Below are 23946 nucleotides of genomic sequence, written 5' to 3' on the forward strand. Positions count from 1 at the left end.
CCTTGCCATGGGACCAAGGGTTAGATTTCCCCTTGCTGTGTCATGGCAACTCCTGTATGTTATCAAGTTTGGTTAATCCCCAACTGTTGTGCCTTACTCAGTCAATGTAGAACTGTGTAAATTAGCTAGATTTGCTTGTTTTTGCCATGTTTAATGCTCGCTGATTTATAGATACTCATCAAATCTATATCCTTGATTTTCTCCACAAGAGAGGCCGTGTTGCTTGCCTCACCACTTGTTCCATGAAATATCCTCTTAGTTCCAGATTTTGTATGCACTCACATATCAGCAGAGGCTTCTTCCCTCTCTCTGCTACCTTTATAGAGATGATACTGCTTGCCCACCCCCACTTTGTCTTACCCTGTAAACTTCCACACTATCTCATAACTTAATTTGACTTCTCATTCCAAACAGAAGATCTCCCCACCTCCAAACAGCCAGAAAGTATAAGAAGGAACAAAGGGCTTGTTTGCTTTATCTCTTGAAACAAACAGGTCAGGTTACCTAAGGCCTGATATATATAACCTCTGCTGTCTCACTGCCCCTTCCTGCCATAATCCCTTTGTTACCATGCTGTGTGAAAATAATCTCACCCCTCTTGTCATAGATTCACAAGCATGTACCTGCAGCTTCATCCTGCTTCTCCTGGCTGCCTTACAACAGGCCAGTCAGTATGGCCTTAAAGAAAAGGAGGTATGTTTCCAAATATCTTTTGTCTTCTCACTTCCCCTTAACCCCACAAAGGCAGTAAACACATTTGTGTCATTTTTCCATGTTTTATTGCATGTGTATGAGCATTCTTGTCACATGTATCAATGTTCATACTTCTCAGTTTCATATTTTATTTCAGCTGACACATTTCACTTAACATGTTTATTAGTAGTGTACAATCAGATGACTGCATCCAAAGACATTCCAGCAGTTTACTGCCTTCTAAAGCGAAGGCCTTCCTTAGTAATAAGCCTGATTCAAAGAGGTCCTGTCTTGTGGCCAAGGGCATAAAGCCCTCACAATGCCGTGACAGCACCTCTCTACTGCCCAGTTTGGTTGAGTACTAGAGACCGTACCAATCTGGAACTCTGCGATGTAGTTATAACCTGCTGTCCTTGCTAAAGTTCCAATCCCAAGGCAACAGTATAGAATCCTCCATTTTCCTTTGTTATTCTTTCTGACCTCCATATATTACTCTTGGTTTATAGCTTTCAGTTTCCATTACAGGTGAGGTCATGCTGCATGTCTCATCCCTTATTCTGTGAAACACCATCCCGACTGTAGACCTTTTAATCCCTTATTTCAAGAGGGGTTTCTTCCTGCCCATTAGACTGTATTGTTTGAATTGTAGTTTTATCACCTCTTATCCCCATCCCACTGTGGGTCCCTTCCCCTTCATTTTTTCTGGCTCTTTTGGGGTTTGCATGGTACCTTCCTCAAATATGACCTATGAGCTCTATTCCATTAGTAACCCTTAAAGCCTGTACCTGGCTTTGATAGTAAGTTCTGCAACAGTGACTTGAACTTTGCATTAACAAGACCTAGCCAGTACTGCTCATGTGCAGAAAAAAGTGGCAGTGGATCAACAGAGGTGCTGCTTCTATGATGCTAACTCACTGAGAGATATTTCACTGCTAATGAAATTTCCTCTTTATCCTACTGGTGTGTGACTGCAAAGTAGGTATATATAATTACATGGATTGGAGGAGTATCCCTCTACATGGGGTTACAGAAGTTTAAAACCCTGAAATAAAAAAACTTCAGTGCTTGCAGAAAGTGGCTTTCTTCAAGCATCTTTTGGGGAATTGTAATTCACTGAAAGTTAAATAAAACTATCTGCATGAATCCCAACTGAATCCCATATTTGCTAAATGAGTCCTGTTTGTCAAAATCTGTATATTCTGGAACCAAGACTCCCAGCCCTGACACTACTTTTACCATTTTATGATTAATAAATTTCCACAATCTCCATTGTTTTCCAGTTAAGAGCTTGTCTCTGTACAAATCTGCCAATAATAGCTGTCCATACTATCGCGTTTCTTGGGCATCTTTTCTTAATGAGAGATATGTATGTCTTTTTCCGTCAGAGAAATAGTTCCCTTTTTGGAATGCAGCAATGGTAATTTTCTCTCAAATGCAAGGCAGTTATATTTGGTTGCCAAATTGTTTAATGATGTTGCTCACAAGTGAATGAAGTTGTGGCCAGGTCATGCCTTTCCATTCCTTTCAATAAACATTCCAGCTTCTGGTATTGAGCCCCAGATGCCTACCACTGAGGCACACTGTTGCCCCTTCCTCTGTCCAAAACAGAGACAAATGTCCTATGAGATACAGCCTCTGAAAAATAGCAAGGAAAATCTGTTATTCACATTTGAATATACATTGCACACTAACAACTGATTCTACCAGCTGTCCCTTGCTAAATTATTTGACCCTATCATCTTGCCATAGCCTTTTCCTACAGTGAAGTTTCCAGATTCCCCCATTCTTTTTCTTTCTTTCTTTCTTTCTTTCTTTCTTTCTTTCTTTCTTTCATCCTTTCTTTCTTTCTTTCTTTCTTTCTTTCTTTCTTTCTTTCTTTCTCCATTGAATATAGCCAAATCAATTGTCCTGTGGAAACCAATTTGTCCAATTAATTGCCTGTCTTGATGCACTGTTCTTCAACAAGTCAAATGTTCACATAATGCTGAACGAAAGTGGGGTTAAGTGAGTCCTATTGATACCCTGGGTTTGCAGATCACTTTTCAGTAAACTTTCAAATAGTCTTGCTCATATTTCCTTGTCATGTGGAAACTTAACTATTGTCTCATTTTTATAATCTGGTAAATTAATGGCTTAAAGGTTTATCAGTCAACTGATTGGGCATACCAGATGACCTTGCATGAAATAAGCAGCTTATGCTACACCATGCTATACTGGACAGTCTTTGATGTCTTCAACAAACATAAATCCCTCTAGTCCATAATTAATACCTATCCCAGGTTAATTGCTGGCCACTGTACCACTCTCATTGTCTAATAACTCACTAACCTATGAGCTCCATAGTATGAATGTCAGCATCATTCACGTCACTTAAGATCTATAATTTGTCCTGACCTCATGCTAGACTTTGGTGACAACAGGCAGTAAATGCTTACTCAGCTGTTGCCATTAATCGACCTTGCATACAAGTTCCCCCTCCCCCACCCTTTAACAACCTGCTAAGTATTCAGTGCTAATTAATGTCAGGAGCTCCTTGGGCCTGAAGGGCAAACCTTAATACTGTCATTTTGATGAACCTCCACATGTAGTCTAAATACCTCTAAATCAAGCTCTCAGACAGGGGTCTGTCCGGAGAAGGTATATGCTATACAAGTCAAACATTAAACTTAACTGATACTATGGCTCTCCAACTCTCTCATCAATCAACCTGCATATCTGTGCTAAATTTCTGTACCTTCTTTAATATCTCTGCTGGCTTCAGATTTACTCTTGGAGCTAAAGAATAAAATCTCAGCACCTAGAAAAGGGTGATAATATTAGCCGTCTCATTAAACTGACCTTGGTAACAGCATGCCGCAAAGAGCAAATACATCTTCAAGGACTGCAATAGTAAACATCTTAAGAGACACTGTTTGCTCTGGAAGTTTTGGTTCTTTAATGCAAAACTAATGCTTGGCTGGCACAATTAATGGATATCTGTTCTTTACGAGCACCCTGTTACATTCCACCAAATCTGACAAGCTGGACATTGTTTCCAGAAAATTGATATCCTTACAAACCACGTTGTCCCATCTCATTTGCCAATAACTTGCAAACCAGTGCTGATTCAAGTACATTCTAGTTGATATGGATGCAGGTCTATGTAAAAAAATTTATCTCTCTACTGTTGATTTAATCTTTTTGCCAAAAGGAAATCATATCATAATGTTGCAAAAACTGAGTCCACGCTACAAATCTTAACTGTTCACTCTATCATGATAATGCCTTTTTCATGCACCATTAAAATGAGCTTCAAACAAAGTAAAGCAGCCATAACAATGCTGTGGCATCACCCAGTGTTGTTTTGCTCTTGCACTGCAGCCCTATATGACCCTGGTGTACATTTTCTGAAGCCTGTTGATTGACAACCTGAATGAATATGAGAGAACATCAGTGTCTATCTCCAAGGAACGTCAGAGTTTTCTCAGGTTACTCTATTTTATCCTACACAAATTGCACCCCTGTAGGGTCACACCTTATCTGAAGCAGCTGGATCCCTGATTTCTTGGCTTTTCTGCCTTCTACCACTATTTGTAATCCATCCATATAATGTACTGACTTGCAATCCTGAGCTTCCATTTCCCATTTCTACTAAAGAGTTGTGATGTACCTCTAACACGTTACACACATTAGCCATGGGCATGGCTTTATTAATGAAAACTTTGCATGTGTAATAAGCGCAAATGACAATTTCAATATCTTGTTTAGCTGGCCAGTAGTCTTTTAGTGTTTTGATCAATTTCATCTCATCTTCCTTTGATGTTCATTTGGTCTTTATTTTAGTTTGTCTGTGTGATTATTCACAGATGCTCATTCGGTCAATGACAAGTAATGAATCTATCTGAATTCCCTGTTTTTTGTTAGTGACTAAATCCAAAGCAGATAGCTTGTAGGCAGGAAAAGAAGAATATCAAATGGGTCTGTGTCTCTACCTACTGCTTGTAAATCTTTTTGTCTAAGAGCTATCATGCTATCACTTCCCGGTATTTTGCTGGTTTTAAATTCTTATAATTTTCTCCCATGAAGAGAGGGTTTTGCCAGCAGTGGAAACCCTTCCTGAAATCCCAGTTCTTCCAAGCCCTCCTTGGAGCATGACTGGCCTGTGCTTGTCTGGACCTGAAAGAGCTGCTATCAGGTTCCTGGACCCTGTAATATCAGCATCATCTGTTCTCTATACTCTATCAGCATCCAAGTCTAAAATCTCAGCATACTCCCCCCTACAATTTCTTAACTAACAAGGTATTAATTATTGACAAACGGTGGTCACATGACTGCCAGAGACCCCACAGAAAACAATGATTTAACTCTGTGTACAAAATATCAAGTGTGATTTATATCCCAACAATGAACTTTTCACCTCTTAAATCACCTAGAAATATTACCAGTGGAATTTCGACTATTACAAAATATCACCATAGCATTATTCACATTCGTGTCCATCACAATAATGTGTGTAGCTTGTAAAAGAGCATGTTTAAACAGTATAACTTTAAACTTTGGCCATGTACATCACACCTCCTCTATTTTAAATCTCATATGCTTTAATTTAATAGGCTTTAGCAGAAGAGTAGCTGGTTCAACCTGCACCCTGGGCCCACCCCTTCAGCTCTTCAAGTAAAGAGCAAAAAATAAATAAATGCACTTCACTCCCTGTAATAAGCCAATTGATAAGCAATCAGCTTATTACAGTTAGATCAACAGCCCCCCCCCCAATAAAAAAGAACAAGATGTTTTACGGGCACACAAACCAGGTGATTAGATACCTGACATGACACTCCCCTTCTGCTCTAGCCATTCAAGTCTTGTTTCTGTGTCCTTGCCCCCAACCTTCCTTCAACATACCCTGCTTGCCTGGAGCAATGCAGCTCTCTTGCTTTACTTAAAAAAAAAAATCTCCTTTTTAAACTGTAGCATACTGCCTGCAACAAATGTTGGAAACTTTTGCTACAATTTATACCCTGCCTGCACTTGAGCACTACAGCACTCATATTTATTTATTTTACTTATTTATTGCATTTGTTTACTGGGAAGATCCACTGGGCCTAGATGATCTCATTTTCAGTGAAGGTCTGGGGAGAAAAGCTCCACATACAGTTAACAAGAAGATACAAATAGAAACACATACCAGAGCTAACAGGTATTAAACAGTAACAAGATTGGAGATAGTATGAGCAAAAGGTTCAGATTATTTATATACATAATACCCTTTTATATTATGCACATAGAAAGTCAGTTTAGAGATTATAGATTGCTGAGGGTTTATACTAATGGGATATCAGTTTTGTGATAAATGCTGTTAGAGATTTTGGGCGTGAGTAGAGAATGTTGTCAAGGTAGAGTGATGACTCCAATGGTTAGTTATGTAGATGAGACATAGACAGAAGATGGACTGGAGTAAAGAAAAACAGGTATGGAAAGCGGGATTCAGTTGTAGAGAGAGTTAGTTGGCTCACCAGCAAGACAGACAGAAGTAGGTAAAAGAAGGAGGAGCAATGTTTAGAGAGAGAGTTATTTTGGCACAAGCATAGCCAGTCAGAGGAGATATGTTGTCTAAGGGACTTCTTAAATAGAGAAGGATTACAGATGGAAGTGAATGAAGATGGGAGGTGTCCCAAAGTTTAGAGACAGAAAAAGAATAGAGCATTTGACCAGCTGAGAGATTTGATTTTTCTACTTTGAGCAGTGTTTTGTTTTCAGATCTGAGTGGTCTGTTTGGGTGATACAAACAGAGTAATGAGGAAAGAGAAGGGCAAACTGATGGTTTATATATAATTTTATGTGCAGTAGTTAACTGTAGGTTGGTGAGATAATGTGGTAGTTCATGCCAATTTAGTCGTTATAAAGATGGAGTGGTATGCTGAGAATTTTGCATTTGTTGCAAATTTGGCAACCTTTCTGTAACATGAGTTGTTTGGTTTTCAGAGAGGACCGGATATTGGTGATGATAGGGACACCATATAATAGGATTGCTAGTAGAAAGGATAAGGCTAGAGCTTTTTGCAGTGAGGTTAAATAAATAGTTGTGTCTATACAGGTAACCCAGTTTTTGATGTGCTTTTTTTTAATGTTGCTGTGTATATGAAGGTCGAAAGTACGGTTTTGCTCATTGATGACACCTAATAGTTTGGTGCTACAAACAACTTCTATGATAGTATTGTTCTGGGAATGGACAGAGAATTAATTCTTGATGAGTGGGGTAATTTTTTGGGGGGTGAATAATAGAGGATTACTTTTAGTTTTTAGTTAAAAATCATTCTCCTTTTTTTTAAAACCGTAGCAACCATTTACTAGAAATACAGCAAACAGTTGCTACAGTTTACACACTGACTGCACAAAGAGCTTCAGCACTCAGGTTTTAGTTTAAACAAAAAAAACAGATTTAATTTCTTTTGAACTGTAGAAAACTGCTGGTTACAATGTAGCCAGCAGTTGCTACAGTTTAGAGACCACAAACAGAGCACTACACTGCTCAGGAGTGACTGCAAATGCAATACAATTTTTTAAAATCCAGTATTATATTAAGGAATTAAAGAAGTATCTGGATTAACTGACTGAACCCCCAACACTTTGCACCCCTCTCTCCCTACTCTAACTATACCACTGCACTTTAGTACTACATAACCACAATAAGGTGTCACAGTGTGCTTCCCAGCCACATGTTCTGCAAAGCAGAACATACTCAATATTCACTGTACAATGAAACTCAGTCATACAGCCTTTTTTATTTACATTTCACGCTTTTTTAAAATTCTGCTGCTTGTAACAGCTGTACCATAAGCAGAAATGTCCAGAAAGAAACATATACATACCTGATGTAACTTTAGCATGAGCCCTTTCTGCTGCCTCTCATGTTCATTAATCCCAAACATCCTGCTGACACCTCCAGGCATCAAATTTGCTTGTTCATAAAGACATTAATAATCCCAAAACTATGCTACATAGAAATTATTAAAAAAATCCATCTTAAAGCATGCATAATGGCAAATAACAATGTATTGATATTTATCCTATGTCTAGTGCAGGTAAGGAGATATTAATCATTGTTATTACAATATTTAATTATATTGTCATAAATTTCATGACTTTTTCTAAATATCTTAAAAACCATGTACCACAGACAGAACTGCTTAGCCTCATATGAAAGATGTCAGCTAGATAAACAAAGGGTTGCTGGCAGTATGCGTGTAATTTGAATAGTTGCTGAGATATTGTAAGTTGTTTACAAAATATTATAAAAGTAATAGTTGCAGTATTAACTATGACTTATAAATTCCAGTTTAAGATCAAGAATCTAAAGAATACGACCACTATAAATAGTTTGCGCTGAAGAGCTTGACAGTTACACTTTTTTTAGTAAACCCTATGGTTCTACAGATATAAACATTTGCTTAAAATGTAAGGACACAATATGATTGCATCAAAAAACTTAGGCTCTGCCCATTGAAAGTTATAGCAAAATTTCAAGAGCTCCTTTAAAGGCAATGAGTTGAAAATAGACATTCTTGAATAAGCTTACTTATTACAAAGGCAATTATTACTCAATCACCACATGCTAGGCCACCAGCCGCTTAATAGGTCATCTAGTAAGAAATCTTTATTCACTTTTATAACATTTGTATATTCTTTTAACCATCGAATTTTACAAAATTATCATAGTCAACAAATTTATTTCTTCACCTACCTGTACCTTTGATTTGCACGAATCACCTTGCACTCCTCTAGCCTGGTAAAATGGACGAAGCTCTTAGGCTTTTCTTGGTTGCTTCACCTGTTCAAGTAAAGAGATCAGATTATGTAAGACCTGGGATGTATAACTTTTATTTCTTTCCTGTCATTATGCCACTTTAACCTGCTAAACCTCAATGCATAGACTGGCAACTAGTTACCTACTCTTTAACTCTGCCTCTGTCTATCCCTTCCCCAAGGTGTGCCACCAGGTCCTGTGCCAGATGGTAGCAGTTCAGAAGAAAGAAAATGACCAGATATTCAATTCTGAATGGAAAATACAAGCTTCCTCTGCTCCAGTTTAAAAGAAAACTCCACAGCAAAGAAGAATCCTTTTTCAGATCATTATTAAGGTAATCATGATGAGCATTTTCATTAATTACAACACTTCTTCAGATCCAGCAGTATTAACAGGATTTATTAAAGCTTTAGCAGGGAGAGGGAAATGAATGTGATGTCCGTGCACTGGCCCAGCAATCAAGGAGCTTCAATCCTCACCACTAACACCAGTGAGGGGTGTCCATATAGGGAAAGGATAATATATACACACACAGTGAAGTACAATCTCCCTTAAGAGCTCACAGAGATCACAGTCAGTCTGCGGTTGGTTTCTCCCCTTCTCTCCAGGTCCCCAATAAGACTCCCCACTGGCAGAGCTTTAGGGTCCAGATCTCAAATAGTGGGCAAGCTAAAACCTCCAGCACCCTCTCTGTCCAACCAGTGCTTCATGTCCCTGCCCAAGTGGCTGACACAGATACATTTTGAGATAAGAGTTTATACAACTACACAGACACTCCTGGAGAAGGCTGGCACAGGTTCTCCAGCTGTGCCCCTTTTTCCCAGACTATACGGTTGAAATTACAGCCACCACCCAGCTAATATTTATCAGCTACTCAAAGGCACTTAAAAGGTGTCCAATTATTAATGTGCAATATTATTATCTGAATGGTAAGTTCAACCTAACAGTCAAGACTTATTTGGAGTGACTTGGTACAGTATCACTATATACATGCAATGTACTCTTAGAGCTTAAATTATCTCTACACAAAACAGCCACAGTTGAAAGGTTTAAAAATATTTAATAATAAATAATAAAAATACAAGACAAAACTTCTTACTACACAGTGCTAATCAAGAGTTCAGTGATCACAGAGAAATAGTTAAAATAATACAGTAGCAAAAGTGGTGGCATCACAGAAAAACAAACTAGTCTAATCTTTCTATTTCCTAGCTATATCTAAGAGAAACACAGCTCTTAAATCCTACTTACATCTAGCTACAGAGAGTGCTGGTGATGTTGGATGTTCTCAAGACAAATGCTCTAACGCTTTCATTCTTTCTGTTGTTAAATTGATAACACAGTATCACTGATTTATTTCAGATTACATCATTTATTTCTGGTTCCCAGGCTAACAGATTCTCAGAGGTTAATAGCCCTTGATCTTGCAGCTGTTCAGGAAGCCAAACAATCAAAGAATTTATACATGCAAATTCTAACAATTAACTCTGGTCTCAAAACAATAGGCAGAATTCCTTCATCCAGCTATATAGGCTCCAAATATTGACATCAAAGACAGTCATAACACGGTTGACTTAGCTTTCTTAAAGAAGGGTGCACTGTTTTCACATTTTTGTAATTCAATATTCAATGCAGTTTTTTTCACATTTAAGAGAACATGCCTGTGGCTTACATTAATATTTACAAATGACAGAATTATCTACAAAATTCTATCTGCTAGGCTGGCAGCCTTCACCTATCTTCACACCCCCCCCCCGGAGAACTCAAGCTAGTTTTTCAAGTAACCCTTGAGAAACATTGCTTGAGAGGGTTAGGACTATCTGAGTATACCTTAACCCATTCCCTGTCTTGAGAGCCCATCTGCATTGGCATTGCTAATCCCACTGTGGTGCTGCACTGACACATCATATGCCTGCAACCGTAGGCTCCATCTTAGCAACTTGGCATTTTGCTGGCTGGCTCTGTTCTTCCTTGTCAGGTCTGGGAGGGGAGCAGCTATGGTACTATAACTGGGGGTGAACCTTCTGTAGTACCCTGCTGTCCCTAAAAATGCCCTGTTTTTTGGTAACACATGCAGGCCATGCCTGAATGGCTTCTACTTTGGCAGGTTCTGGCCTGATCTTACCACTCCCCACTCTATGTCCCAGGTAGGTGACCTCTGCCATACCCACCTGACATTTGCTTGGCTTAATGGTCAACCCTGCCCTCTGTAGTCTGCCCAGCACCTCCCTGACATGTTGAAGGTGCTCTTGCCAGGAATGGCTGTAGATGGCAATACCATCTAGGTGAGCAAGGGCAAACTCTCCTGCTAGGATATGATCTACCAGCCTCTGTAAAGTTGCTGGGGCATTTTGCATCCCAAAGGGCATCTTTGTGATCTCATACAAGCCAAACGGAGTCACAAAGGCTGACCTCTCTCTCACATTGTGAGTCAAGGGCACCTCCCAGTAACCCTTGGTAAGATCAGTGATTGTAAGATACTTAGCCCGATCCAGTTGCTCTAGGGTCTCGTCTGTCCTAGGCATGGGGTAAGTATCTGACTCTGTGTGACTATTTAATTTCCTGTAGTCCACACAGAACCTGGTGCTGCCATATGTCTTTGGCACCAGCACCACTGGGGAGGCTCAAGGACTGTTGGACTCCTGAATTACCCCTAGTTCCAACATTTCTAGTATCTCCTCCCTCAGATTCGGTTTGACTCTCTCATGCAACCTATAAGGGGCCTGCCTAATAGGCCTTTGGGGTCCTGTATCCACCAGGTCTTGCACCAGATGAGTGCACCCTGGTTTCCCAGTGAGCATGGCCCCAACCCCCTGTAACACTGCTCGGATTTCTCAAACTTGGGTAGGAGATAGCTGCTGGAACACTGCTACCCCTTCCACTGAGGTGTCAGCCCAAGCCTCATTGAGGAGATCAGTCACCAGATCTCCCTCAGACTCCTCCTGCAATCCACTGCAAATGCTCAAGACAATGGCCTCCCTATCATGGTAAGGATTCATCATGTTAACATGGTACAATTTGTGCACCTGCCTCCTGCCTAGCAGTTCCACCATGTAGTTAACATCACTTAACTTTTTACCACCTTGTAGGGTCCCTCCCAAGTTGCTTGCAGCTTGTTGTGTCTGACAGAAATGAGAACCATTACCTGCTGCCCCACAGCATTCTTTCTAGCTCAAGCATTCCTAACACACCACATTTTTTCTGTTGTTAGGCTTCTGTCAGGTTCTCCTGGGCCAAGCCCATGAGTTCCCTGAGCCTTGTCCTGAGATTTAGGACATATGCCACAACAGACTCCTTCTGAGGTCCACACTCACCTTCCCATTCATCTCAAATTAAATCTATAGGTCTCTTCACCCTATACCCATAGAGCAACACAAAGGGTAAAAAACCTGTGGATTCCTGGGGATCCTCTCTGTAAGCAAACAACAGATGGGGTAAATATCTGTCCCACTCCCTCTTAAACTGGTCTGCATATGCCCGTAGCATGGACTTGAGTGTAGAGTTTAACCTCTCAACAAGACCATTAGACTGGGGGTGGTAGGGGCTGGTCTTAAGGTGCTTCACCCCACAGTACTTCCACAGATAAACCAGCAGGTCCAACATGAAATTGGCACCTCTGTCAGTCAGTATTTCTTTTGGGAAACCTACCCTGCTGAAAATCTCTAACAAAGCATTTGCCACCTTTTCTGCCTCAATGGGGGACAGAGCCACTGCCTCGGGGTATTGTGTAGCATAATCCACTACCAATAGGATATACTTTTTCCCTGTGGAACTTAGGGTACTCAGAGGCCCAACAATATCCATAGCTACCCACAGAAATGGATCCTCAATCACAGGCAAAGACAATAAAGGACCTTTCATCTTGTCTCCTGCCTTGCCTACCTTTTGGCACCACTCACAGTCCTGCAGTACCCTGTTACATCTCTGGAAATTCCAGGCCAATAGAAGTTCTTTATAATACATCTCCTTGTATGTTTTATGCCCATATGACCTGCAGAGGGAATATCATGGGCTATGACTAGAAGTGCCAGATGGTAGGCTCTAGGCACTACCAACTGCTGTACCCTCTCACCTTCTAGTTCTCTGTCAGGGGTCCACTCTCTATACAGTAACCCTTTGTCTCAGTATACAGATTCCCCCTTCCCTTGAGAATCAGGTCACTTACTAGCTACCTGCCTCAGGCCTTGCAATGTAGGGTCTGACAGCTGAGCCTGTCTCAACTTTCTCTTTGTAACCCTTCCCAGCTCCCCTTCCACAGGAAGTCTGGCATCCTCTGACAGTGGTGTCTCACTGTCTGCTTGGGTACTACTACTGACTTCTACCTTTGCAGTTACTCTGTCCAAGGGAACATCAGTACCCACAAGCAGCTGTGGCTTACCTTCAGCCTCACTGCTATAGAGCAGCTCCCTCCCTGAAGTAACCACCTCAACAGTCCTGGCTGCATGCATGCAGTCTGTCTGGGTGTCTTCCAAGCCCACAAGCTTGTCTCCTAGCCTAACTGCATGCAACTGCATAAGCACATGGTACTGCCTCATCCAAATCCTTCCCTATCAGGAAATCTGCAGGATGGTAGTTTGTTACCCCTATTGTCTCAAGACAACCTACTATTGGCATTTTGCCTTTCCCACTTACTGGCTTTCCTCACCTTTTGTTCCCAACCCTGCCTACGTGGACATCTATATGCTACATGGCCCCACTGGTTGCATTCAAAACATTTAACCATAGCTCCTGGATGTGTATCTGGACTAGTGGATTGCCCTGCTACTGGCAGATTCTGTTGGGGCACTCTTTGCTGCCCAACATGGGTTCCTTTAGACCCATAAGCTGTACTGGGGGTCCCTTTCCTGTGCAGGGATGCCCTACTTGCTAGGTATAGGTCTCCCTTCTTCCCCAACTCATCTGAAGTAGCACATTGTCTATCAGCTAACCAGACTCTCATGTCCTCAGGCAAAGTGCTAAGGGCTTGTTCCCTCACCAAAAGGTCTGCCAGCCCTTCAAAAGTGGTGACCTGACATCCACTCACCCACCTATGAAAATAAGTGCTCTGTTCAGCAGCATATTCACACACACTTTCATCTGCCTTGTGTCTGTGTTCACAAAACATTTTCATATAACTTTCAGGTGTTATCTTAAACAAATCTAACAAGCAGTTCTTAATAGCAGTACAATTAAAACAGTCAACATCAGACATTTTAGACAACACAGTTACAGCTTTATCATGGAGTAAGGAGGTCAGGAATCATACCCAGAGCCTTTGGTGAAATCACACTGTTTACATACCCTCTCAAATATATGAATAAAACTCTCAAAATTATCCCCCTCTTTAAACTGTGGAAGAAATTTACTGACCTTTTGTGCTTCTGGGGTCCAGTTACTCCCTTCTCCATTACCTCCATGACTCTGGCAAAGAGTCAGCATCTCCTTCGCATGCTGCCTGTGCCTCTCCATTTCCTCATCTTCCAGGTGTAGCAGTTTTTCATTCTCCTCAGCCTGCAGACGTTGCAGTTTTTCCTTGTCCTCACTCTCTAGATGACTTAGTCTCTCAGATGCTTCTAGTTCCAAACTCCAACTCAAGTCTCTTTATCTTCAGATGGATTTTTAAGTCCTCTGCAGAAAGGTTGAGCTGCCCATTCTCTGAGGGTGGTACATCTCCACTGTCAGTCTGATCATCCTCCTGGTTGGTGTTTCCTGATGCAACTGTGACCAAGGCTGCAATCAGGTCTGCCTTAGTCAAGTTTCCATGCACCAGTCCCCTATCCTGGCACATCTCAGTCAGCTGGCTCCTTGTCAGCTTAACATACTCCTCTGCTGACATGCACCCTGTTCTCCCTGACTAACTAAGCTAATAAAAGAAATAAAACAATTGTCATCTGAACTCTTATTCACTGCATAGCTGATTTAGAGTACAAAAACACCTTCAGTGATCACTGTACACAAGCTACAGGAATTCACTCTACCCACACCACTACAAGCCAATTAGTATTTGCCAACCAATTAATATGTGGTCTGGATATCCCACTACTGCCAAACAATTAATATGTGATGCCCATGCACTGGGGCAGGAATCAGTAAGCCTCAATCCTCACCACTAACACCAGTGAGGGGCATCCATATAGGGAAAGGATAATAAATACACACACACAGTAAGGTACAATTTCCCTTAAGAGCACACAAAGATCACAGTCAATCTTGGTCTGGTTTCTCCCTTTCTCTCCAGGTCCCCAATAAGACTCCCCACTGGCACAGCTATAGGGTCCAGATCTCAGCCTAGTGGGCAAGCTAAAACCTCCAGCAAGCTCTCTGTCCCACCAGTGGTTCATGTCCCTGCCCAAGTAGCTGACACTCACACATTTTGAGATATGAGTTTATACAACCACAGAGACATTTCTGGTGAAGGCTGGCACAGGTTCTCCAGCTGTGCCCCTTTTACCCAGACTATACAGTAGAAATCACTCCCACCACCCAGCTAATATTTATCAGCTACTCAAATGCCCTTAAAAGGATGTGCAATATTATTATCCAAATGGTAAGTTCAACCTAACAGTCAAGACTTATTTGGCGTGATTTAGTACAGTATCAGTATATGCATGCAATGCACTCTTAGAGCTTAAATTATCTCCACACAAAACAGCCACAGTTGAAAGGTTTTAAAAATATTTAATAAATAATAAAACACAAGACAATACTTACTACACAGAGCTAGTCAAGAGTTCAGAGATCACAGAGAAATACTTAAAATAATACAGTAGCAAAAGTTCCGACATCACCGAAAAACAAACTAGTCTAATCTTATGTCCTAGCTATATCTAAGAGAAAACACAGTTCTAAAATAAACTTACATATGGAACACAGGCAGAGTGCTGGTGAGTTGGATGATCTCAAGACAAATGCTAAATGCTCTCATTCTTTCTGTCCTTAAATTGATAACACAGTACCACTGATTCATTTCAGATTACATCATTTATTTCTGGTTCAAAGGCCAACAGATTCTCAGAGGTTAATAGCCCTTGATCTTGCCGCTGGTCAGGAAGCTAGAACAATAAAATAATGTATACATGCAAATTCTAGCAATAAACTCTGGTCTGGTCTCAAAACAATAGGCAGAATTCCTTCATGCAGGCATATTGGCTTTGAATTTTGACATCAAAGACAGTCATAAAATGCTTGATTTAGCTTTCTTACAGCAGAGTGCACTGTTGTTACATTTTTGCAGTTCAATATCCAATGCAGTCTTTTCACATTTAAGAGAACAAGCCTGTGGCTTATATTAATATTTACAAATGACAAAATTATCTACAAAATTCTATCTGACTAGGCTGGCAGCCTTCACCTATCTTCACAATGGGCTTGGTGGTCGGCTTGACTGGACTCAAATCAAGGGGGTGTGGTTATGTGTAAGTGTGCGGTTGGTAGAAAAAATCCACCTAATTTGCACATACAAGTGTGTGTTTGGTTTTTGGAAAAAAAAAAAAACACCTAATTTGAATGCAGAGTCCTGGGCTGTCTGCTGTCCCTTGTATCCCCAAATAGCTCAAATGCTTTAACAATTACACACTAAAATACAGGCTTGTTTCAGGTCATTATTATTTATTAAAAAGTTACTAGTTTCTTTATATTTGCTTTCTGTGAAAAGGAAGCAAAGAGCTAAACCTTTTAAGGCACATTAGGGATTGGTTGGTACCTGTTTATACAGGGCATCAAAATATTCCAATAACATTTACGCCATGAGGAGGGTGGCCATGGTGCTGCAGCTGTTAGTGTTGTCACCTCACTTCAAGAGGTTCTCTGGTTCAATTCTCAGTTGGAGTTCCTTCTGTGTGGAGACTGCATGTCCTCCTTGCAATCACATGGGTTTCCCCCAGGTGATCAGATTTCTACCCACATTCCAAAGACATGCAATAGGTGGATTGGACACTCTAAACTGGCTGTAGGTGCAAGCGAATGGTACAAATGAACTACTGTGGCAGGGCTAGTCACCCAGTGGTTTAAATCTTGGCTCAAGATGATTGTCACTGCTGAAGAGCCACCCTGACCCCATGTGCAAAATGGGAAAAGGAATTGAGGAAGGATGGATTTGTTCGATGAGGATTGTGCTAGTTTTTATGTGGATTTTGTAGTTATAAAATCAGAAATTTGAAGGGGAGACAGCTGTTTTCTGTGAGATTAAACACCGACAGAAAGAGTGCTTTCACTCACTGCTAGTGAGCTTCCTCTGATTTCTTCGCATGTAAAATAATTTAGTTATAGCAGCAGATAACAAACCAAGAACAAGAATCAACAAAGTAAACATTCAATTGAAAAGTAGCATAGGTGAAAAAATAAATATTAGAAAATTAGACTGTGTCAAGTAATTCTACCTGAAGCAACTGCAGGAGAGCGGCCATTTTCTTCCTAGGCAGGCAGCTGCCATAGTGGCAGCTATCAGTCATTATACAGTAGATACAGTAGCTTTCCTTATTATTTTCACATCCATGGATTTCAGCAGAACGTATTTAGCCTTGGTGAAATGGAGACAGCCAACATTCAGAAAACTTTAATGTTATCAGCTTCTGAGGAATAGAAAGGCTGCTCTGTTTTTGTATTAAAGCACTTTCCTATGCATTTTCATATTAATGGTGCACCTTCTGGCTTTCAAGAAGTTTGAGTGGCATCAGTTCTTGTAGGGAATTTTTAGTTCCCATATGTATATATAGATATGTGTGTGAATCAATAATATTTTTGAAAACGGTAACTGAAGTGTATGGTTTACTACGATAGGAAGTTTTACATACCTGTGAAAGATGTTGTGGTATGGTTTATATAGCTGATTCTTCTGGTTGTTATAACGTTAAGCATGTATGCATGTGCAGATCTATATCTGTATCAAGCTATTTATCTTTATCTGTATATTGTTAGATGGCTAAATAGATAAAAAAAGGAAAGACAGAAAGGAGTATGTCATGAAAAATTTAAAACTTAAAATATCAAACCTAAAATGTCTAAAAAACAAGTCTGGGATCATAAAACACTGAGAACAATTATTACTGAATCATAAAATATCTAAAAATTCCATCCAATTAAAAATACTCTATATTGTGCACTCCAACAGCAAAACTGAGACTGTGTTGTTTTTGGTAGTGGTACTAGTACTGGAGGAGTTATTATTAATGTAATGTGTACAGTTAGGGTTGGGGCAGAGAAGGTTTAGCCCTCTGCCCATTGTACTGAATTGTGCTAAGTTTATTACTAATCCTAACTCCACCTAAAAAGATGCAGAAGGCACAGAGCATCAAACATGTGCAAAAGTAAATCTATCAGTTTACGTAACCATTACCCTTACTCCAACTCATGAGTACTCGCACATACTCATCAACCGGCATAACCTTTTCCATCAAATATTAATTTTCCTACACATTCCTACCTTTCTTACCTAAAACACTATAAATGATGAGCATTCTATCATTTGAGCATTTAGTCAAATTGTGTTTTCCATATTTTGTGCTTTTACTGTTTTTCACTCCTCAAAAACTTTAATAACTTTTCATTCAAATGTGCTTAGATATTTTTGAGCTTTAACTATATATATATATATATATATATATATATATATATATATATATATATATGTGTGTGTGTGTGTGTGTGTGTGTGTGTGTGTGTGTGCGCGTGCACATGAGTGCATGTGTGTGTTTGTTTGTGTGTGTTATATAAACTGGCAAAATACACATTTGTTCATCCAACAATTGAATCTAATACACAAATGGTTAACAACACATTTGTGTAAAAATATTTGGTCTAACCACATTTAGCTGGCAGGTGAGAAGCAAACGCTACAGTCAGGAAATATGCTGGTTAGAACATGTTGTCCACAAATTGAATGTTTTAAGCAGTCTATTGTAGAGATGCCTCTGTCAAGCACATAATGCACATCAGCATGCATCCATCCATACATACATACATACAAATATTTCAAGCACAGGCATTAAAAGATCTTCTAGCTTTCCAATATAACAAAACACTTGTTCCCATATAAAGGGTACAGGCTGTTCTTAAAAATATCTAAACCAGTACTTGCTTTAATGTAATTTGGTAGTCTGTTCCATGCACCAGCTGTTCTCTCAGAGAACTAATCAGTACACTTGCTTTTCCTGTAGAATCTTCTACATAGGTTGTCTGATGATTCTCCAGTACTTTTTGATAACCTCAAACATTCCCAGAGGTAGTTGTCTCTAAACGCCCTATATATGTGAATAAGATCTCCTCTTAGATATCTGTAAGAGACACTGTACAAATTCATATATTTTAGTCTTTTGTAATAACTTATCACATCCGTGGATGCCCTTGGTATATCTTCACTGTACTCTTTCCAGTTTACTCATGCCTGTTTTCTTATAGGGTTTCCATATTGTTATTCCATACTCAAGTTTAGGTCTAATGTAACTAACAAGCAATGACTTCATCATTTTTGATTTCCTAGACTTTATAAATCTTTTTATACAATCTATAGTTCGATAACTATCATTAACCAATTGGTTGATATGATTAGAAAAACTTATAGCTGAATTGACCCATATATCCAGGTCCTTAAGTGAGTCTACAGTTTCAATCACTGTGTGCTGTATTAAATAGTTACCTTTCAATTTATGTCTCCCAAATCTCATAAACTAAAGTTTTTGATTTATTTATCATCATATTATTCTCCTGTGCCCAAATGGTCAATTTAGTCAAGCTATTTTGCAGACATGCCTTATCTGTAACACATAATCAGTCTACCCAACGTCAGGTCATCTGCATATAGACCGTAGAACACCTGAGATGAAAAAGTTAGGTCTGAAAGATACAATCTAAACAAGTAAGAGCCTAAGACAGAGCCCTGTGGGACACCCAGATTGTAACCAAGGATTTCACCTGTCCAATTGCTGTATGATACTTGCATTTCCTATTAGTAAGCCATGCAGCTATCCATCTTATCAACAGTACATCAATACCTAGTTGTACTAATTTACTGATCAGTGTTTGTGTATGACCCTAACAAATGCTGAAGTTAAATCTATATAAATCATATCACAGCACAATTTTTCATTAATAGCTGTTATTAATTTGTTACAGAACATCATGTTACATGTGGTAACAGATCTATTTTGAATATATGCATGCTGATATATGGTTTCAAGTCCCAGCCTATCCAGTTTTGACAATAACTTATCCAATATTACCTTCTCCATTATTTTTCCACAACATGAAAGTAGACTTAAGGGTCTGTATGACTCTAGATTTGTCCTACTATCCTCTCCCTTAAAAGCGGATTTAATAAGCTCATGTCTTCAATCATGAGGACTCTCCAGATATTTATATGACCTACTGAATGATAGATATAATGGTACTGTATATTCTTGATGAAGTGTTCTCAAGTCATTATTACTAATTCAGTCTTCACCCTGTACTTTATTTGGATCCAATTTGTGCAGCTTTTTTTTTTCAATATAATCTAATTGATTCCAGTATATGAACTTACCTGGATGTCACTAGGGCAACTTTTCACCCCCCCCCCCTTTGTGGAGCCAAACTGTTTTGCATAACATTTTGTTAATATATCTATAATCTGTTGGGTCTGGGAATAAATTTTAGAATCTGCACACAGTTTATCAATTTATGTGTCTTTACTCCTGCCACATCTTATATATCTATAAAAAAGGTTTTCTATTATGATGAATATCTTTATATAAATTTTCTTCAAATTTTTCTTGATCTTGTCTCACACTATGCTTAATCTGTTTGTCCAGCTTGTTTATTTCAGTTCTCAAAGTTGTAGTTCAACCTCTCTTCCATTTCTTATATTTTTTGTCTCTCACATTAATCAGGTCTCTTGTTCTTATGGAAATATATCGCCCTGATGTTGTATGGCTAGATCCTGATGTTACAATTTTTTTTTTATTTTTTTGCACTCAAACAATTTCTCTTTCAGAACTTTCCACATACCATCTGTAGTTTTTCCTCTGAACTACTCACTCCAGTTAATTTTACATAGTGACTGTTTTGCTTCCATATAATCTGTAATTAACCTTCTGTGCATTGGTTTATGATTCAGTTTGGCAGCACTATCTAGCAATAAATTAGCCTTTATAATCCCCATGGTCACTGCCCATCAATGGTGATAAAACTTGACTTGAAGTAATAGTAATTTCTTTTGGAACACAGTCTCTAGTATGATCTGTCCCCTGGTACTTTTTTTCAATCTGAAGCAATTGTTGTTCCTGAGTATACGTTGTGAATAATTTCCTTATTAACATTGTTGAATCAATATTATTCGAGTCCGTTTCTGGTAAATTTAAGTCTCCAGCTAATATTATTCTTACCTCCTGTGTTTCATGCAAGAAATGTATGAATTCCTCTAGGTCATCTGCATTTGACTTTGGTGGTCTGTACACTCCAACAACTGTTATATGTACCAGGGCTGTCTTTATTGTCACAGTTACACAGTCTATAGTACTGGTGTTATCATTGAACATGTAATAATCACAGGTCTCATAATTATCTTTAATCCCTATCATAACACCTCCGCCTGATTTTTTGTTAGAATGTCTGTTACAGTAAAAGCATTTATACCCTGACTGAACTGGTTTCCAGTCATTGTTCTTTAACCATGTTTCACAAACAATAAAAACATCAATCTTGTGGGAATGGAATACATTTTCCAATTAAAAAAAAAAAACTTTATTATTAATCCTCCTAGTATTATCAACCATCAGAGGTGTATCAAATGTTGCTATCTGTGAACTGTTACATTTTCAACCTGGCAAAAATCCTGCCTAGTGTTTGTCAAATATTGCAAAATATCTGCTGCAAAAATTCTATTCTCTGATCTTGACAAATGCATGACATCCTGTCCTTACACATGTGTACCCAAAACTAGGCTGGGATGCTCTACACATTCCCATTTTTAAAACAGGACATGTTTTCCATGTAGGTATTTACCCAAAAACTTTTTTTCATTCACAGTGACCTGACTATCCTTTCTATAGATGATTTGTGAAAAATATGTCCCAACACCAGTACAAGCGACACTATCTAAGAGGACTGTCACTTCCCTACTAACAGTTAGATAATCCTTACAGTTGACATCATTTGTACCAAAATTAATAAAAAATGGATCCGTACTTCCTTGCATTAAGGCATTCCAAGGCTTGTCTCACATCTTCTATTTTTGCTCCTAGCAAGCATAACACTATTCAATGTTCATTATTTTCTCTGCAAATATAAGTATCAGTTCTTCTAATTGAGTCATCAATTACAAGAATATCTTTGCTGGCCATCTGTGAAGAATCTTCAGCTTCTAATACAGTAATATCAACTCTACCAATTATTACAAAGGATAGATCTTCATCACCATTAATAAGATTAATGGTGATGAAGATCTATCCTTTGTAATATCAACTCTACCAATTATTACAAAGGATAGATCTTCATCACCATTAATAAGATTAATGGTGATGAAGATCTATCCTTTGTAATATCAACTCTACCAATTATTACAAAGGATAGATCTTCATCACCATTAATCTTATTAATCCCACTGTTTTCATTGTGTATTAAATTCTCATCCTGCTGGCATTGTAAATCCACAACTTAAGCCATGTAGTCAACACCTGCCTTTCTCTTCTCACCATTTTCCCTTGTAAATCACTGCTGTCAATGTTTTTTGTTTCACAAATTATGTTTAGACCACATATTTTCTCACAAAGGTGCATTCTACCAATTCACAGAAACCCATTTCTCTCTTTCTCTCTCTCTAAATATATGTGCATATATTTATGAATGTGCACGCATACACTAATACAAAGGGAGAAAAGGACACACAGACAAACCACTCAAGAAAAACTCCAATAACTTGCAGAAAAAGGGAGGAACATAGCTTTCAATTTGCCTTGCAGAAGGGCAAATAAGCTAGGGACTTAAGGTCTTTATAGTTGTTTCTTGTTAATCTGCACTTGAGAGATATTCTTGCTGCACATTTGTATTAAGAAATTCCAAGATAATCCAACTTGTGGAAGGTGTTGACCTGCTCTCTCTAGGTTGGGAAGCACTCCAGGGAGCTTAGACTGTAGTTTTTTTACAGGTTAGAGGGCACAGAAGTTAGTTTTTAATTTCTCTTTGTTTGTTATAAATTAGGCACAGACAGAGCTGCTCACAGTGCAGCAGTGATTAGCAGTGTTCTGTATAGTAGCACATGCCCAGATTGTAAAATTTACCTATAAATGTAATACTTAGTCTTTAAACCTGTAACACAATAAGACTTTGTATGGCTCTAAGCTTAGGTCCGTGAATTAGTGCATTCAACAGCACTAATACCAGATAATAGCACTGTCTAACATCTAGCCTTAACCTTAGACACCAGTCAGGTGACCCATGTAAATCCAAGTTCCTAAATCATAGCACCCCAACCATAATACAGGCTTGACAACATGGATTTGCAATTTCCTATTGTCTCTGTGGTCAGCTTGGAAGACATATTCATCCTCAGATAAAGCAGTAATTGTCTCATGTACTGTATTCAGACAAGCTATTAAGTCTTAAAAAATAAACATAGTATGAGAGAGATGTAGACACATAACTTCTTTGGAGGCAACTATTTAGCTTACAAACAAGGTAGTCAAGAACACACACACTACATTATTCACACATACTCTCACCACACATATAGACCTTCTTACACTAATGCACTTAAAATAAATCTTCCCAAACCTCAAAGTCTTCCTAAGCCATCAAATGGCAAACCTATCATCAGCAATCATAAAGGATATACCAAAAGAAACATCAAACACCACACATAAGCCTACACCCAATGGCCCCCAAAGAACAATGCCCATAAAGCAAGTAAACACTTTACCTAATACTCTTGCCAGAGGTGATTCAGTTGTATGACACATAGATGCCATCTTACCAGGCTGGACGTGTATCAGTACATTCTATCACAGTCCACATGGCTTTAAATGACCGCAGATGTGCCTCCCAGGACTACATGAAAAGGAGCATTAATGATCTCTCTTAATATGTGTCACAGACAGGTTCGAGCCTTGCACTGAGGATCACGCTACCTTCAGCTAGGATAATGTCACAGTATAAACAGAAAATGATTGATTTTAATAATTGGCTTAGTTTCTGGTGTTACACATGGGGAATCCAATATCTATCAGCATGGAAGGACATGGTTAACAGACCAAGTTACTTTGCCAATGATGGTCTATACCTATTCACCCTGGCTTCCAGGTACTGGCTAAAATTTTTAGCCACCTCTTTACAGCCTTGTAGAGGCAATTTCAAAATGACAAAACTGCCTATATATTACAAAGAATGCAAAAAAGAAACTTAAGGTGTTATTTCTCAATGATATTAGTCTAAACAAGAAACTCCAGACTCTACAATTTCTCCTCACTCTGAAGAATGTAAACGTCTGTGCTGCTGCCAAAATGTGGTTTAAAGCTACAGAAAGG

The 23946-nt window shown here is 39.0% G+C and overlaps 1 protein-coding gene across 1 annotated transcript in view; it reads right to left on the bottom strand.

The window, feature by feature from the left end:
* Positions 1–23946, bottom strand: part of LINGO2 (leucine rich repeat and Ig domain containing 2) — a 6800733-nt gene that overhangs the window by 5027918 nt on the left and 1748869 nt on the right. The window contains exon 6 of the mRNA XM_044061897.1: positions 8414–8500. The gene's annotated coding sequence lies outside the window, so the exon portion shown is untranslated. The remainder of the gene's footprint in view (positions 1–8413; positions 8501–23946) is intronic.

This window comes from Protopterus annectens, chromosome 2.part0, assembly GCF_019279795.1.
Source record: "Protopterus annectens isolate FY-2018-M chromosome 2.part0, PAN1.0, whole genome shotgun sequence".
Lineage (NCBI taxonomy): Eukaryota > Metazoa > Chordata > Ceratodontiformes > Protopteridae > Protopterus > Protopterus annectens.